The following is a 17724-nucleotide window of genomic DNA, read 5'->3' as shown; positions in this document are numbered from 1 at the left end:
CCTATTGTGTATTGAGATACTTAAAGCCGGATTGATCAAACTCCCGGTCTTATACAGTGAGCTCCCGCGTAGCACTGCGGTAACGCATTATCAAAAAAGCTCCTGAATAATTCACTCTTTGGTGAGGGAAACTAATTGTTTCACAACAAAGTTTGATTGATTTTGGCTTTAATCCCCCGCGAGCGATTTGTTTCTTTAAAAAACGCATCCCTGCTTCGTTCCCCCTCCGGCCGCTGAGGCAAACAGACTGTCTGCTCCGACTGTCTGCAGGCGCTGATGCCACAGCTGTGTGTGGCAGAACGCTGAGCACACACCGAGGAGGCCAGGAAGGAGCAGACATAAACAACCCTAACCAGAAGTAGCACTTATTTACTACACCTTCTGTAATCATCCTTCTGTAATGGCACGCTCTCATGTGTCCACCCTTTCATTGAGATCATTTCACTCCTTCACCCATTAATCATCAGATTACACCAAAGCTCTGTCACCTCTCATCCTCAGCCTAATCACGGTCATTACTGCCATCACCTTCCCTAATCGCTGACGCTCGTGTACACCGACTACATGGTCGCGCTGGGAACTTTATCCACCGTAGTGGAAGATGATATGATGATGATGATGATGGTCCTGGTGCTCAGGAAAATGGACACATATTTATTTACATAACCAGACAGAGTCATAAGTCAAAAGTGAATTATTCCAGACTTTGTTATACAGATGTCAAAATATATTACCTTAATAGCTCACATTGTATATTATTGTACATTTTCCTATTGTAGTTAGTAATTAAAGTTTTTAATTCCCAAGTTCAGGGATCATATTTCAAATACCTTGTTTGTCAAACATAAATGAAGCTCGGAATAAAAAACACATTAATGTTGATCTAAATAATTAATTCAGTGTAATCTAAAAATAAAATGTGTTTTCTGTGTAAGTCAATGCAACTAATTACAGTCATGCAGTACTACTTAGTCAAAAGTGTTATGCACACAACTGAAGAGTAAACATTACTTGGCGAAAAACTATCGCTATCAAGTTAAATTATCAACCAAAATTGTAACACAATATCGTACTTTTTGAGATTTTTATTTACAATGAAAACTTTGTATGTGAAGAACATTCCAAATTCAATGGAATATGGGTGAAAATAGATATTGGTGAATAATAAAATTAGGTTTTGTGATTAAGATAAGTATATATGGATGGATATCAGACAAAATGGGAAATTAACATGCAAGACTAACAACAAATGGACAGAAGAATAAAATAGAAATATGGGTGAATATTGTGAAAAATGAAAGAGTAACATTAGAATGTGGATGAATATCAGAGGAAATGGGAGAATAAAATAAGAAAAATGGGAGAATAAGATGAAATCATGGAGGAATACAATAATAATATGGTTGAATATGGTTTAAATGAATGGGAGGAAATAAAGTTTGAATAACATGAGAATAAATATGAATATCACAAAGATACATTATGTATCTTACATTACCATCGATTACTTTTGTCGCAGATCACTTCATTGCCAGGAGAAATCGTGAACAGCAACCTCCAAACCCCAACTCGACCAAGTTAGGGTTCGGAATTGTCCCTTCACTCTTGCTCACCCTCCAAAAGTAAATCAGTCAGCATGGCACTCCTCAATACACAGTTAACCCCTTGACCCCAATTTCCATGGTAGCTCTGTGTGGATACTATTTATGTCTGTAATTGGCACAGCGGGCCTAGGGTGTCCCCCACCTATCCCTCCTTCTCCGATCCCCTCGTCCCCTTCCACAGCAATCCCAGTCCCACAGCAGAGCCACTATTGTGCGCCGGGACATGACCCATTTAACCGCGGCTCCCTTCCGACATTCCAAAACTCGTCTGTTCCCCGAAATGTTTTGTGATATATTCATCCGTGTGTTCATTCATCCAACAGCGAGGGCACACGGAGGGGTGCGGCAAGAAAAACAAGAGGGTGCTGGGGTCATGTGACCAGGCCATCAAGCAAGCAGGTGGGCGGGTGGCCTTGTCCTTGAACCGTGTGTTAAACTGATAGGGAGGCCGGAGCAGGAGGCGGAGCAAGTCGGTGGATTTGCCAACAGTACAAATAGTAGCGATACGGACGGGTGGTGGTTTACATTCGTGTCATTTTGCAGGTTCTAGCTTTTCCCCGACTTACAATGGGACTGCTCTTAGGGTGCACCTGTAGTTCTGGGCAGCAAAGTTGTTTAAGATTCACAGCTACGATGATGAACTAATAACGGGAAAGCTTTCCCAAGGCTGGTCAATGTTCGAGACAAGCCGAGTTGATTGGGAAAAGCTACATTTTTGTGTAGGTATTCAATGGGCCGCAGCTGTGAGACGAAGTGTTTATGTAATTACTACATTTGTGCAGCAGCTTTTACTACGTGCTCTGGTTTTCTCAGGTGCAGGACAGCATTTTGCTAGTTTCCCAACAAAAAAAAACAAAGAGGAGCCATGAACCATGAACAAATAATATACATTTCTCTTCAGTGGTTAATTTGGAAAGGTAAATGTTAAATTATGTTTTGGGTTTGTTGTCTGGTATTTTTACATTGTAAAAACACAGAAAAATAAATAAAAACATGAATAACAATGTAGCTCATATGCACCAAGCTCCGGGGGAGAGCAGTCAACTATCAGAAATTCCATCTTTTCTATACTACAGTGGCATTCCTGACCCTGCCAGAGATAATCTCTCCAGCAGGTCCTGGCTCCACTTGCACTGGGGCCTCCTACTGTTTGAACATACCTAGCACATTGAGCACATCCCACCAGGAAGACACCCAGATACGTTTTATTTATTAAGTTCCACAAAGCATTCTGTTTAAATACCAGAACAGTGATAGTTATGAGAAACATTATTTTGGAGTCTCTCATCTATGTCTTAGATGTATTAAATACTGTATATTTCAGTATTTTCAGTCAAATATCGTACAACAAACCAAACCAAATAACTGTGTCTCTGGATAAACACATTATTGAAAGTACTGAATGGGACAAAGGCCCGACTTTATCTCTAAAGTGACAGCGTCGTGTGAAACAATGGTGTGCTTGATGTTGCACAAACTGACGGCAGCCTAGTGTATTTATACTTCCATATTAGTCAGGCTTGAGTTCTGGCCAGCAAAGGCCCAGGGCTGGGAAACAAAGAGTAGCCATCAACCACACACATGTGAAATCACACAAACTCACACACTCTCTCTCACACATGCACACACACACACACACACAAAATGATCTAACACTACAGGGTCTCTTTGTTCAGGCTACTGCCTGCCTGGCTCTGCCTGGCCCACAACGCACAGTCCAGTAGAGATGATAACAGCTCACTCAGGCTCTTCAAAGTCAAATACTAATCCGGACATTCTGATGAACTGACTAGAAGTAAAACCTAAGCACATCAAAGAACACTTGCCTATTAAAATATATTTGTCATGTTCCACAACAAGAAGAAGTAAAAACAGAATATTTATATTATGTTTGTATATTTTGTGTACTTGTATGAAAAACTGTCAGTGTGAAATATAACCCACCTTTCAATCAAATAGTCAAAAATATTGGGAATTGATCAAGTTCTGTCATTATAATTGACATTATTTGCACATATTTAGACCAAAAAATGAATACATAATAATAAAGGTGCTCATTGCCATTGTTTGAATACAGTTGTAGGTTTTGATTTGAACATTAATGCGAGAAATCTTAAGGTGCATTATTATTATTGAAGGCTGCTCATCACCACTTTTAATATACAATAGTTGTTGATTCTGTTGTTTATTTACACATTCATAAGAAAACAAATGTTATCATTACTATTCTTTGAATTTAAAATGACTTATTGTTGGTTCTGTAATTTAAAAATGTTCAGTAACTAAAAGTAAAATGTGCTTTTCTTTAACCACAATAAAGAAATGGTAATGTAAGTATCAAATAATGTACTAGTACTGGTATCCCCTACTGATACATTTTGAAATAATGAAAACATAGTTCAGAAATAGAAAGAAGGAAGAGAAAAAGTAAGCAGTTTCTGTAGAGTTCTGTAGTACTTTTTCATATTGCCCATCCCTACTACACAGTAGTAGACTTGTAGTCAAGATCACCTCGGGCGCAACCAGGACCACAGTGTGAGGACTAAGATCAAGACCGATTAAGGGAAGGCCAAGACTTTTTCCCCATCTCCACAAGACGAAAAATAAAAGTACAAAAAAATATACACAATAACTTGCTTATTGAAGAACATCAGCATCATAATAGATTTTGAAAGTTCTGCACAATTGATTTCTCTGTAATAGGCTGGAAGGACACGTCTCTCAACCTTTGTGCAAGGCACATCATTAAAGGAGCAGAGAAATAATTATGGTCTATTACGCCACAAAAAGACCAGGATTATAGCAAAAGCACAGGCGAGACAGTGAGAGCCTGTGACCAAGACACGACCACAAATAAGTGGTCCCTAGACCAAAAAGGTCTTGAGAACGACAACACTATTGCACAGCTAGCGTTTCTCTGCATTTACTCCTTGGACTGAAGTTAAAACGAACTCCATGTTCTTCCAAATGATTTATTTTCTTTACACACGTTTAACCTTTTGTGACCCGGAAAACTAAAAACCTAAATTTAAAACTGAAACCAAACAGATCAGACTCAGGATATACGTTATCGTAGGAATAACACAAATGAGGTAAAATCCTTACAAAAGCTCTGCTGGTTCTTCCTTCCCTCCTTGATGGCCTGGAGCAGGATGTAGGCAAAAGAAGTCACATCACCCACAGGAAAACACTGTGTTTCCTGTTTGCAGGAAATCACTTCAGCTACCCAGCAATCCCCAAACACACTTGAGGAAATTCTTCCCAGTAGAGCTCACTTAATTTAACAACCAGTTACCAGCGCTACGCAGGAAAGTAATCTCATTGAGAAACATACATCATAAACGCAAACAAGATCATTCGGAGCGAAGTTTATTTTGCAACATGAGACAATCTTATAAAAGTATAAATGTAGGTCTGCATGAAACGAGTTGGGGGAAGGATTTAACACTAAAAATACCAAAAGTGTACGAAAGCCATTAAGATTATCTTTAACATCTTTGTTCGTCTCTCACCAAATTTGGACCAGATACTGGAAAAATAAATTGTATCTTTTTTTGAATGGCAGGTTATGTGATTGTGTTGGTTAAAGACTGTGTTCACACACACACACACACACACACACATACACACACTCGGTCTTTAGCTGGGAGCAAACAGCCAACAGGCAGATGATGATTCAAAGCTCCTGTCAGAGATTATGTGCTCTTGAACTGACAAGATAAAATGTGCTTCGGTTCATTAATATTTGAGTGCGACGACACCTCATGTCGTTCTTCAAATGCCCGATAGACTGATCAAAGACACACACCTCAGTGTGACAACTAACCACGAGATTCTGTTAGAATGGTGAGGGTAGTAATAAAATACAAAACCTATAATCCAGGCTTTTGGATTAAAACGTTAATCTGAGATTCCCTCTGAAGTCTGCTGCTGCTGCTGCAGTCTCATGAAAAGCAGACAAAGTGAAATGGATAGACTGATGGATGGGAGGAAAGATGGTCGGAAACTTTAATACCATTCCGGTCAGTACCAAGATTCTTACAACTCGGTGCCAAACAAGTCATCCGAAGATGAAGTTTAACCTGCTATCGACTGCTTATAATGAATGATCTACATTAAGAAAATTGTTCAAATCGAATTTCTTAGATTTTAACTACTGGATTAATTAAGTATTTCTGGACCAGCAAGTCTCCAATACAAGATGTATATCCCTGCAAATCACATACATTTTAAAAGGAGAAATAGAGTGAATGGGAAACAGCAAAAAAACAAAATACCTTTATGCATCCTTCAAACAGAAGTAGTTATAATGATCAGTTTAATAGAGGAATTTATTTCGAACAACCATAATGCCTTCAAGGAATTCATCATTCTGAAGCCATTTTTATTCTTTAACTTTATTCAGCGAGCTACAAAATAACCAGGTAAGATAGCCAACCTTTCCAGGGTGTCCTCCAAATTGACTGCATCAAAGCAGATGTTTTCATTGTAACGTTAATATTTATTGTAATGTATGTAATGTAATGTATGTATACTGAGATTATACCAAAATTAAACATTTTTATTGTTTTTTCCAAGACTCAGATCAGTTTACATAATAAATGAAAAACATTATCTGAACAAAATCAAATTTTAAAGTACCACATGAAAGTATTCTGTGAATTATTTTTTAGTTTTATTTGTTAGTTTGAATAATTGTTTTATGTATAATTAAGTATGATTTCATTTTTATTACAGCCAAGTTAAAAGCAGCCGCACAGACTAATGTTCAACAATATTGAGTGAACCAAACAAAGAACAAAGAAAAGAAAAAGTCATTTTAGCGCAACATTCATATTTTTTGTTTGCCTTTGGAGACAAGAGACTTGTAGTAGAAAGTTAAAATTCCAATCATATTTGTGCGTTTGATGTTTCTTCAAGAACATTATAACCAAAAAAACGTTTAAAAATGCACATACAGTGATTTATGATAGAAAATGAAAGAATATAATAAAATGAGGCTTTAACTTACAGTAATGTTATGTAAAATTCACACTAAACTTTTTTTGGGATCTAATGGGAAATGACAGAATACATACATTCATAAAAAAGCAAACATAAGAGAACGTTCTCCTACAGGACAAAGTTTCAATAGCATCTTTATAGTGTCACAATCCGTCCATACATCATCGTGTGAAGTGACATCTTCTTAAGCACTCGTATACAAACACGGCCTCCCCACTTGAGCGTCGCTCTTGTGCCTGTCAAAAGAAACCGTCGGCTGAGGCTTTGGGAACGTTAAGCAGAAGTCTGTACCGAAACCACTGGATTCAGCCAATCACCACGTATCCCGCAATCTCTGTTCCCGGCTCACCCCTCCCATCATATACACTTGCACACTCCTCAGGAATGTTGAGATAAGCAGAGAGGGCCCAACTCTCTCACCGCCTTGTTCCCATTCCACACAGCTTCCCACATCTTTCCCTCTGTCGTCGCTCGCTACTGTTTTCTTTTTGTGTGCGTTTACTATTCGCAGCCTTCCCTGCATCAAATTAATAATTCCAGTTAGAAAAGCAGAACAGCTTGTGTTCAATCAAAAGAGAGGTTGAAATACTTCCTTACAAAATAAAAAAAAGATATAGAATATTGTAAATCCTAATCAAATCATTAATTTATCTATTAAGTCACCTTATCTATTCACACTTCTCTATGTTAAAGAAGATCATAGCTTGTATTCTGATGGGTGCACAATTTAAAGTCCCACTAACCTCTATATTTTTTTTTACTGTGTAAGGAAAACGTGTTTAGGAAACCCACACACACTCCGGGACCACAATAACAACCCATGTTTGCCTTTAAATCCGAGTAGTCAAGGCTAACCACAATGCATTCAATGCATTTCAAGCTCTCATTCATTTCAAGTTTTCTCTAAAACTAGATCTGAATGGAAGATATAAACTCTTAAATATCCTTAACCATAACTGAAGGTTCTGAGGTTTCATACTAACTCTGTTAATGTAAAGAAGTGGAATGTTTACGTTATTGATCACTACTGCCAAGGTAACTTGGCATAACTTGTTAGTAGCCATCTTTGTAGTGGATTCATGAAGGGATAAAGATGTATAATAAACAGCTTTAATGGATGGAATGTTTTATCTAGATTTTAAATACACCGATTATAATTTTTGGCATCTTTGAATCGACATTAGGATGAAACAAGTTGCCTCCTGGGCAATGCATCAACACATTAAAGAAAAAATAAGTGACGACTAAGAATTCTCATTAGAATTCAAACAAACCAAAATTGCTTCCCCAGCAAGTACAAGAGAAGCGAGAGACAAAATAATTTGTGCCGTGGTGGTCGACATCTCTTAGCAATGCAAATCTGAATTATAACGCAGTCACATGGTGCCATAAACCAGGAGGCCCGGCCCACTCAAAGGCATTCCCAAGCCCTCTGAGGACGTTGCTACAATAGCGATGTTGTGGGGAAAAAAAAAAAATCTATAGTGAATTAATGAGTTACTGTTTGAGTGAGCATTTTCCCAAGCACTTAACCCGCAGCATAATTAACATGACGAGAAATAAAAGGGGAGCATTCCTTGCTGACATGAACAGAAAGAAATAACATAAATGACTTATAATGACATCCAACGGGACAATTAACTGGGATGTTCAGAGAAGACTGCAGTCCACCGAATCTAAAACCACTGTCTGCTGGTGGAAGAGGATGGAAATGTAGCAGGTTTTTCTAGAGATAATAAGTTACCAAAATAGGCAAAAGCTCAGAAATGTCTCTCATTATCTTGTGTTCTGTCTCTGCCCGATAAGAGATAATGGTTTGTTTATTAAAGGTTTTGAGAGGCGGGATGCAGGCAGTGATGCAGCATACCAACAGCAGCGAATCCCTCCGAACTGACGTTTAGGACACTTAAATTCAATTGACTTAGGAAAACAATCAGTTCTGGTTTGCTGGGACTTCCTGTGGTTAGAAAACTTCCCTCTGAACATCTGTGGTGATTATTTTCAAGAACTGTTTTTTTTTGTTGCTGGAGAGACTTATCAAATTAATATTTAAATAAACGGCTATGAAAAGGCAGTAAATGAATTAAGATGAAGAGAAACTAGAAAATAGTATTTTTTTTTATCATTGGATGACTTGGAAGACATGGAGTCTGACTGTAAGAGATGAGTAAATAAACACACAAGATTAGATATGTTTATTCGTGTGTATGCAGTCATGTAGGGCAACAAGCCTTGGGATGAATCTGTTCCAGCTCCTTCTCTCCGTCCTAACCAGCTGAGCCGTGGTACACTCATACCCGCCCTTTTTCACGGTGTTTCTCTCCTGCCATCTCCGTCTCACACACACACACACACACACACACACACAAAACAAACCGCCCTGGTCAAATCCCTTATTGCCTGTAGTGGGAATGATAAATCCCTACAGAGACCCGGCCTGCCAAAAAGAATACGGGCCTGGCTTGCAGTGTCCTAGCTTCGCTGGTCTGGTATTTGAGCAGGATCAACCGAGACCCAAGGTTATGTGACCTGTTCATCCGTGTTAGACTCTAGGCTCATCAGGTGACTTAAAGAATACAAAGGTTGTAGTTTTCCCACAAATTAGCGGAGAGAATCAGGGGGAAAAGGTTCAGAACTAACCGGTAATAGCTGACACTCTTCAGTCGACCACAGGCCTTATCTATTTAATAACAACAAACACATTTATTTAAGTCATCAAAGAAAAGTGCAGGCTTCATTTCCCGCTTCAAAAGCCTTGACCACTGAAAGAACGTTTTTCTTTTTAACTTTAAATGAATCCCTTCATCATTTGCGTTACAGGCATCAGAAGTGAAAGTGATATTTTGGAATAGTATATACATTTTTTAGATTTCTTAAGCCCAGTTCAATACCACCAGTTAAACCCCATTACCATCAATACCAACCTTGTGGCTGTTTTACGGTGTGTTTTATCTTTTCAATAGCCAAAAAAAAAGATTTCATTAAAGGATTCCAGTCAAAAACCCAAACTATAAACCCATTAACCAAGTCTGTCTGATGTATTATTTAATAATAATTGGTTTTCTTAGATGGCTAGACAATGTCTCTTCTGAAGAAAGAATGAGGCAACCTAAGATAGGGATTGTAAAGATTATTTCAACTTGTTTTTTTTCCAAAACAATCAGATACTTTCTTCATCTAGTTAGCTAGCCTACATTCAGCTGCATACATGGAAAAAAAGTACTACATAAAATCCTAATTAAATAAAAAAGCCTTCATGGCAGATCAGCAGTAAAGCTGGAACACTAAATATTTCATGGTGATGGGTGGCACCACGACCTCTTGACACCTTCAAGTTCCACCTGTCGAACAGAAGTGACACCAAGCGAGTAGAAACAGCCTGAGACAGCTGTTGGACTCGGTGTGCGGCAAACGAGTTGAATGATCGACCTCTGTAACTAAAAATACGCAGAACCAGCACATCAGAGGAATGTTTTAATGTCGTCACTACTGGTCTGAATAGCAGCGAGCTTCTGGTTCATGTCAATCGTGTTTTATAAGCTGTTGCTGTTTTCACTGTGTCTGGAAGATCCATCGTTGCTTTGGTCGTTTGAACAAAAATACATTATATTAAGTCGTCGTTTTCTTGTGAGATGCTCAAATGAAAAACCTACATCACTTAAATAGTTGTTTATCTGCATCAGACTGAATAATATGTTTTGATAGAAAACATTTACACAACAGAGACATTATTTTGAGACCACTGTCAGCCTTTTAAAGTTTTCAAATAGCTAAATCGTACCTCAAAGAAGACCTTGGAACCAATGCAGTTTGTACTTGCATAACTGTACAAAAAACTAAAAAGTATAGTGTAAACTGATGTTGGGGACAAGATGAGACATAAATAAAAAGAAAGAAAAAACTAAAAGGTTTATGTGATCTTTATAATGTCATTATATCTAAAATTCTTTCATTAGAGTTTAAACATTTGTTTATTTTCAAAGTGTCGCAGTGATTGTAGTTGCAGATCACCAATCCTTATCAAAGTGTAAAAGCTCTACAATATTGTTTTGTCACACAGATTCCTAAACTCATTCTCATACAGTTCCCTTTTCCATCTCACAGTTACAAGTGCATGCTGAGTCTGCTTTCACATTTTCACCTGCTTCCTGCCATTTTCTTCTCCCTGTATTCTCTCACGCCAACATAAAATTACAGAACTGAAATTGTGCTTCAAAAGGGACCTTTGTTTTGCCAGATTGTCAGGTACTATAAGTTTATTCGAATAAAAAAAAAACATGAATGTTCTCCTGTCAAGACTTTATCCCAGACTTACAATTCATCTTGAAGTTACACAATAGTACAGAGGAGGCTCGAGCCCTCCAAAGCAAAGAACAAGAGGTCGCCTTTGGCTACAGTCACGAACTGACATCTGCCTTTGCTTCAATGCACAGAGACAGTTTAAATCTTGATGTCACAATGCAGTGCTTGAGCATCAGAACAAAAGTTCACTGATGTCCAAACTTATAGCGAATCAACTGCATTTATAAATGACAATCAAATAACCTGTTGGAGTTTCAGCAACATTCATTGCACTCCTTGATCGACCTGCACAAAATCAAAGTAATTAAGGTAAAAATAAAGTAAAATTACAGGTCAAATTACCTTATCTTATTAGGCAGAATGAAGCCTGGTAGAAGTTTGACCGGTAACAAATTGGTTCTTGGGCATAGACGGCTGAATCGATTGAGGAAGACACATTCATTTTGTACCATTTAGAGTCGTCAATCCAGCTAGAGATCGGCCTCGGTTCATAATTGCTCCATATCACATTAGAAAAGGAACCTTAGATACAGAACCATAACACTAGCAGGAAGCTGATCCTCGTCGAACTTGGTTCTGCTAATTACATTTCTGTGTGTCAGTGATGTGAATGGAGACGTGTGATCATCAAAGCAAAACACAGGCAGCTCTCAGCCCTGCTGTGCATCACTGATTAATTACATATCTGCCTTGTAAATGCTTCTCTGCGCATCGTTCAGCCTCTAATTAAAACTGCACGAACATAAAGACATTTGCAATACTTATCGTCATATTTGTGATCTCCCCGAACATGATACGTCTTGCAGATGCGAGGATTTTTGAAATAATGCATCACATATAATAATAAGGGCTGCAAGTGTATGCATGTCAAAAAACAGCCATCGAGGTGTCACGCTGTGCGATTACAAAAATTGCACAAATGAGTTGTGATTTTGCCGATTTTGCAGTGGACTCCACTCAGCTGCTCTCATGTCACGGTCACACACACAAGCCGTTTGCAGACACACGTGTGGTCACGTGACTTCGCCGGCGCTCAGTGGACACAGTCAGAACAAGGGCAGACATAGACGCTGAAGATGAAAATAAACAACACACGGGAAAAAAACGCCATTTAACTTAAATTAAGAATCTGCATTTTGACACTACACAAAGGAATTGTTGGCACGGTATATAAGAATATGAACATTGCCTGTTAGACGGTGTAAAATGTGTACAAACCAGGAACATAAACCATGTTTTATTTCCACTTATTATTTGTTCCATTATCTAATTACAGTTCTGATTAAAGGTTTTTGAAGATTACATCTGGTACATTATTCAGTTACGCTTGTTGTGTAATATCTCATTAAGATTTTTTTTTATGAATTCACACCAAATTTCAGTCATATATTTATTTAGCTACACTAATACATTTACTAATTTTCCTCATAAACTTAAATGCAGTTTCATAAATATTTTGTGATAGCACCAAAGTTACATCACTTATGAACAACATGTCCATGATCTATTTATCCATCTTACAACAATTAAGGTTTTATGATACTATGAGGGCTATTAAATTGTACAATTCTGAGTTCGGGGGCAGGAGTGGAGTAAAAGTATCAAGATAAAATGAAGCCTCAATGAGAGTCATATTTGGGTTTTTTTTAAGCATCTGCCTATTTAGAAAAAAAAGGAAAATATATATTGTTAATCGAGTCACTATGCCGATACACATGGGATACCAATCTAGAAAACAGCAAGTGCGACAAAAAGCACTTCCATCTTGATCTCTTTTCTGGTGATCGATAAACGTCAAAGTCTGTACAGAAATACAAGCTTCAAGCTGAGCTGCAGTTCACTTTTAATAATCTAGTGTTGGGGCTTCACACCCATCTGCATCAAAGCTTGATTATTTTCCCTACTAAAGGCAGTTTATAGAAGCAGTTTGAGCACTTGTTTCGGAATACATTTGTAATAATGTTGCCAACAACTCATTTCTAGTCTCCAGTCTTTAAAAATCAATTTAACAGTTTTGAAAAACGTTACGCCAAAACAACCGACAGACGTCTGTTAGCACCTGCTGTAATGCACCAGACACTCAAGTTAAGATGTCGGAAAACAAACTTAACATACCACAGAGGGTCAGCAGTACAGGACGAGCCGTGGGGACCACAGGGTAGTCACAAAAAACAGCCTTGGATGCAGAGACACATTCCCTGCCTGACACCATTATCTAATCAGCGAGAACTGCACCACATCACAATGTCCGTCCCTCCACTGCGCACAGTGACATATGAAGCATCCAGGACGCTCAGAACAAAACAGATTGATGAGAAATGAAAAGCATTTTTTGCACGATTGCATCAAATTAAAACCTGAAAGTGTGTTTCCCCTCTGGGGATGAATAAACATTTTCTATCCTTATCCTAATACAAACATTGCTGCGTTTTTCTCACATGTATGTTGCCACAAATTACAATTACAGCCATACATATATCCATCTATCTACATATATCTAAATAAAAAAATTAAAATGTAGTGTCCATGCAATTCAAAAGCACACAATCAGTACTTCCTCCCAGGCGAGATATTTACATAGCTAGCAGCTGCAAAAGCAGACAAAACAATGACATAGGAGGGACTTCCTGTTGATCCAATGTGAAATTTAAATAGAATACATGTGGAAGTGCGGATAAAAGCAAAGTGCAGCGATGACCGTTCTGTTGCTGTTGAAAGCATCTGATAGCATGCACCACTATAAACTGCCAAAGATAGCTTTCAAAGTATACTCAAATGTGGACTTGGAGAACCTTTGTCGCAGTCTTAAAATAAGTTCTTGAGTATTTTAGTAACATAATAAGACAGTAAACCATGTTTTTCCTGACACAGGTATGTGAAAAATGGTCTATCAAACAATAGGTTCAAAGCAGGAGTAGCTTTTTGGACAGTTTCACTTTCCACGTATAACCTTTTAAAGAACCCAAGCACCAAAAATATTGGTACACAACTAACTTAACGTAAAGCTGATCTCAACGGTCAACAGAATTGTATTGACTATTTACAAAACCAAAGCCAAATACAAGGTGAGGTTTTACGTCAAGGTGTGACTGCCGCTGACACACACACAGCATTACGTCAGGGTTCGACGTGACCGAGCTGGTATCGTCTAACTGGAACAACCAACCAAACCTGAATATTACCATCTATGTAAGACAAACATGGCACATTCCTCATTTGACAAACGGTTCAAGAATACCTCCCCTCACTGGCAGACACACACTGCATTAAACAATGTGCTCTGAAATCAGCAAACAATACTTTATCAACAACCAAAGACTTAGTGGTTTTATTTATTTGAACACAGAAAAAAGGAGTGGAGAAACTCAGAGGTCACCTCCAAATGAAAGCATGCTGTTCTGCTGCCTGTCAATGTCAGATTTGACCTCAATTTTACCTGCTACTAGGGGTGGCTTTATTTGTGTTACACTGAACATCTGGAAAACATACCGGGCACATTGAATTGATGCATTTTTAAACGTGACTTTAATTGAACGAAAACATAAAATCACCTTTGTTGACATGTCCATTAGTATTTATTGTAACTGTTCAATAAACTTATTAAGATATATACATTTTTAAAATACCTGAATACTTCCTCCATGTTTTTACTCAAAATATGAATACAGGGGCAACAACAATATATATATTGAGATAGTAGGAACAAGACTATATTTGTAGAATTGCAAATACTTGACTCTACTGTTGCAGAATTTTCAGACCACGAGTCTTGATGAAGTCGTATTTGTTTTGACACCAAAATATGTCCGAACATCAGCTTTAAAAGCGGCTGGAGTCGAATGTATCTACTCGTCCTCAGTCACCTCCTGTAGTTGCGGAGGACATAATGACTGCCATCTAGTAGTCGGAAATGTAATTGCAACACCAAATACTATGAATAGTTGCATGTTAATTGTAAATTTAAAAAATAGATTATTTTTTTAAACATATACATGTATGTATTGAAATCATAGGATGAAAATAGCATGATTTAAAGGGGAAAAAAGTAAATAAAAATAAAGTTTAAATTCAGTAAATAAGTCCAAATTCAGTGTTATGATCAAATACATCACATTATACATTTGTATTTATAGTTTCTCACACCACTAGTTCATACATCATACTTCTAGACTGTCTAAATATGGGTAGTAAACATGTAGGACTCGAGCTACACCATATTGCTTAAGTAAAGTTTAGACTATACACTGGTGAGAATGTCAATGTTTTCATTGACCTCAGGGACTTGGAGGGAAAGTTAGCAGCGACGTCCTGACCGCCCAGACACACACACACACACACACACACACATCAACAGGTTGCCTGGTTATCAGTCATCAATCGATCTTATCAAGTGATACTTTTGACAACAAACAGTGTGTCCGCTCGTAGGCTGTGCTAGTAGGTGTGTGTAACCCAAGAGTAGCATTGTGTATCAACTACCAGGAGGGCTAACATCGAGTCTCGGTACTTGCTAGTCCAGGACCCGAGCAGGTACCCACCTTATTCGCAGCTTTGGAGGACATTTTCTCGCCGCTTCACGAGCTTCCCGGAGTTAGCAGGTTCAAAAAAAAGTTGTCGTTTGTGTCGTTTATCACTTGCGCTATTTCCCCCCCTCGGTTGAATCGTGTTCGCCCAGCTGCCGCCACGCCGGGCTACGTTGTTATTGTAGTGGGTCCAGGACGACCATAGCAGGGAAGTCCAAAGTTCATGCTCTTATCGTCCCGAATGATTCAGTTCCAGCCCCGGTGTTCGAGTCATGGAGAAGGAGCGGGCCTCGGAGGGGGAAGAGATAGTCCACCTTTTGCTGTTTTTTCGCGCTAACCTCTGGATGAAAAGTTGGAGAGGGAAGGCATCGGTGGGACGGTGCGGCAGCAATGGCAGCTGGATCCACCTCTCCCTGTTCTCCGCGGAGGGAGCAACGGCCGTGTCGTGTTTGAGCGGACCGTACCACTGCACACACGCAGGGGTGGGGACGCAACTCAAGTCGAAGACCAGTTGTCGAATAAAAAAAAAATCAACCTCCCATAATAATTAATCGCGACTTTAAAAGCATAAACTAAATAAGTATAACTCAATTCTCTTCTTGATTAAGTTTCCTGTGGCGATATTATGTGGTCTCACTAAAGCGACCCCCCTCCTGTTACGCTGCGTGATAACCAGTCCGGGATACAATAAGGAGAAGAGACGCTGCTGTCCCCACTGATGCTGAATGCTCACTTTTGCTGAAGTGATGCTTAGTGAAGGCACAAGTACATTTGAATATGGCCCGACGCAAGTAAAATAACTGCAATAAAGCCGCGGTTAGAATTAGAAAAAGGCAGTTACATTTTAAACCATGGCGTTGTTTGGGCCCCGCAGACAGGGACAAATCTGCTGGTTTCATCCCGGACAAGCAAGGGAATTGCAACATTACTTTGATTTATATGACCCTGAGACTGATGGGGAAAGCAGTAAAGGTGTGTTGAGTGTTCCACCAAACTGACAGTCAGCAGATAAAGATCCATATTTCATAAAATCATGTTTCATTTGTACCGTCTTGGTCATTACAGTGAAGATCTCAATCAGCCATTAGATCACAAGCTTAGATTGTGAGTCATGTAACACACACATTTACATAGGATGTTCAATAAAATCCAGTGTCTATATTTAACCTAATAAAAGTAAATAATGGGAAGAAATGCTTTTAACCAGTATTCTGCGACCATCTGGAAGAAAAAGCTTCTTATCTAAACAATACTTTTTCTGATACTATTAAGTACAAGTTGTTGATCGATGCCTCTAAATATGACTGCTTTAAATAGCTACCAATATAGGTTTTCTTAATTTAAAAGATATGATTCCCTTTAATAACCGCAATGACTCAAAACAGACCAAATATCAGTTGTGGTAACCCTGTAAAAGAAGAACATGAGAAGTTGATAAATGATATATCAGCCTAGCAGTGGCTTAAAAGTTGATGATATATTTGCTGCATGATTAGATGGTAGATAATTTCAGTTGAGGAAAAATGCATTGCAACACATCCAACATTTGAACCTCTGTCCAGAAACACTTTTGACTGTGCTTAAATTTTTTTTTTCAAACAACAATGCTTGTATACTTAAAGGGTAAGTTCACCCCCAATTAATTCTACTCACCCTCATGTCGCCTAATGATTATGATTATTTTCTGCGTAGTACATAACTTTTAAAGGCAAACATGTTAATCCATTTTAATGTAGTGACTGATGCTCACTCGTCTATTGTCTTCATCCAAAAAGACATCCAAATACCTTCATGGTGCTCGTCTGTAACGTCCATGTTGTGTTGAAGCCTCAGCTTTGATAAGGAATTGTTCTGGAAAAAAAACTAAAAAAGTCTGTATTTTAGCTTGTTTAATGAGCTCCAGTGACTACATTTAAATGGACTTAAATGTTTGTAAAATAAGAGTAAGAACAAAGAGAAATAAAGAGAACAAGATGATACAATCTAAGTCTAAATATAAAGATAAAGAACATAGATCGAAGAAAATTAACAAAAAGAAAAACAAAGACTAACATAGAATAGAACATCATTATACTTTTACGCCACTCCTACTAAGAGTAACCGATTACTCTTAAATGATCCAGCACTTAGTCGACATGAGGGTGAGTAGAAAATGAGTGACTTACCCTTTAAATTCATTTTTGGTCAACAGCAAAATTAATAACAATTTAATAAACCAAACCATGATCCAATATGTAGGAAAGGCATTGCGTCATTTTGGACCAATGACACACACTTACAGTAATCTGTTC

The 17724-nt window shown here is 38.3% G+C and overlaps 1 protein-coding gene across 8 annotated transcripts in view; it reads right to left on the bottom strand.

Moving 5' to 3' along the window:
- tjp1a (tight junction protein 1a) overlaps window positions 1–17724 on the bottom strand; it is a 90276-nt gene that overhangs the window by 23345 nt on the left and 49207 nt on the right. The gene's annotated exons all lie outside the window — the stretch shown is intronic.

Source organism: Callionymus lyra, chromosome 6 (genome assembly GCF_982586985.1).
Source record: "Callionymus lyra chromosome 6, fCalLyr1.hap1.1, whole genome shotgun sequence".
Lineage (NCBI taxonomy): Eukaryota > Metazoa > Chordata > Actinopteri > Syngnathiformes > Callionymidae > Callionymus > Callionymus lyra.
Note: the sequence above shows the minus strand (reverse complement) of the source record. Positions and strands in the feature narration are given on the sequence as shown.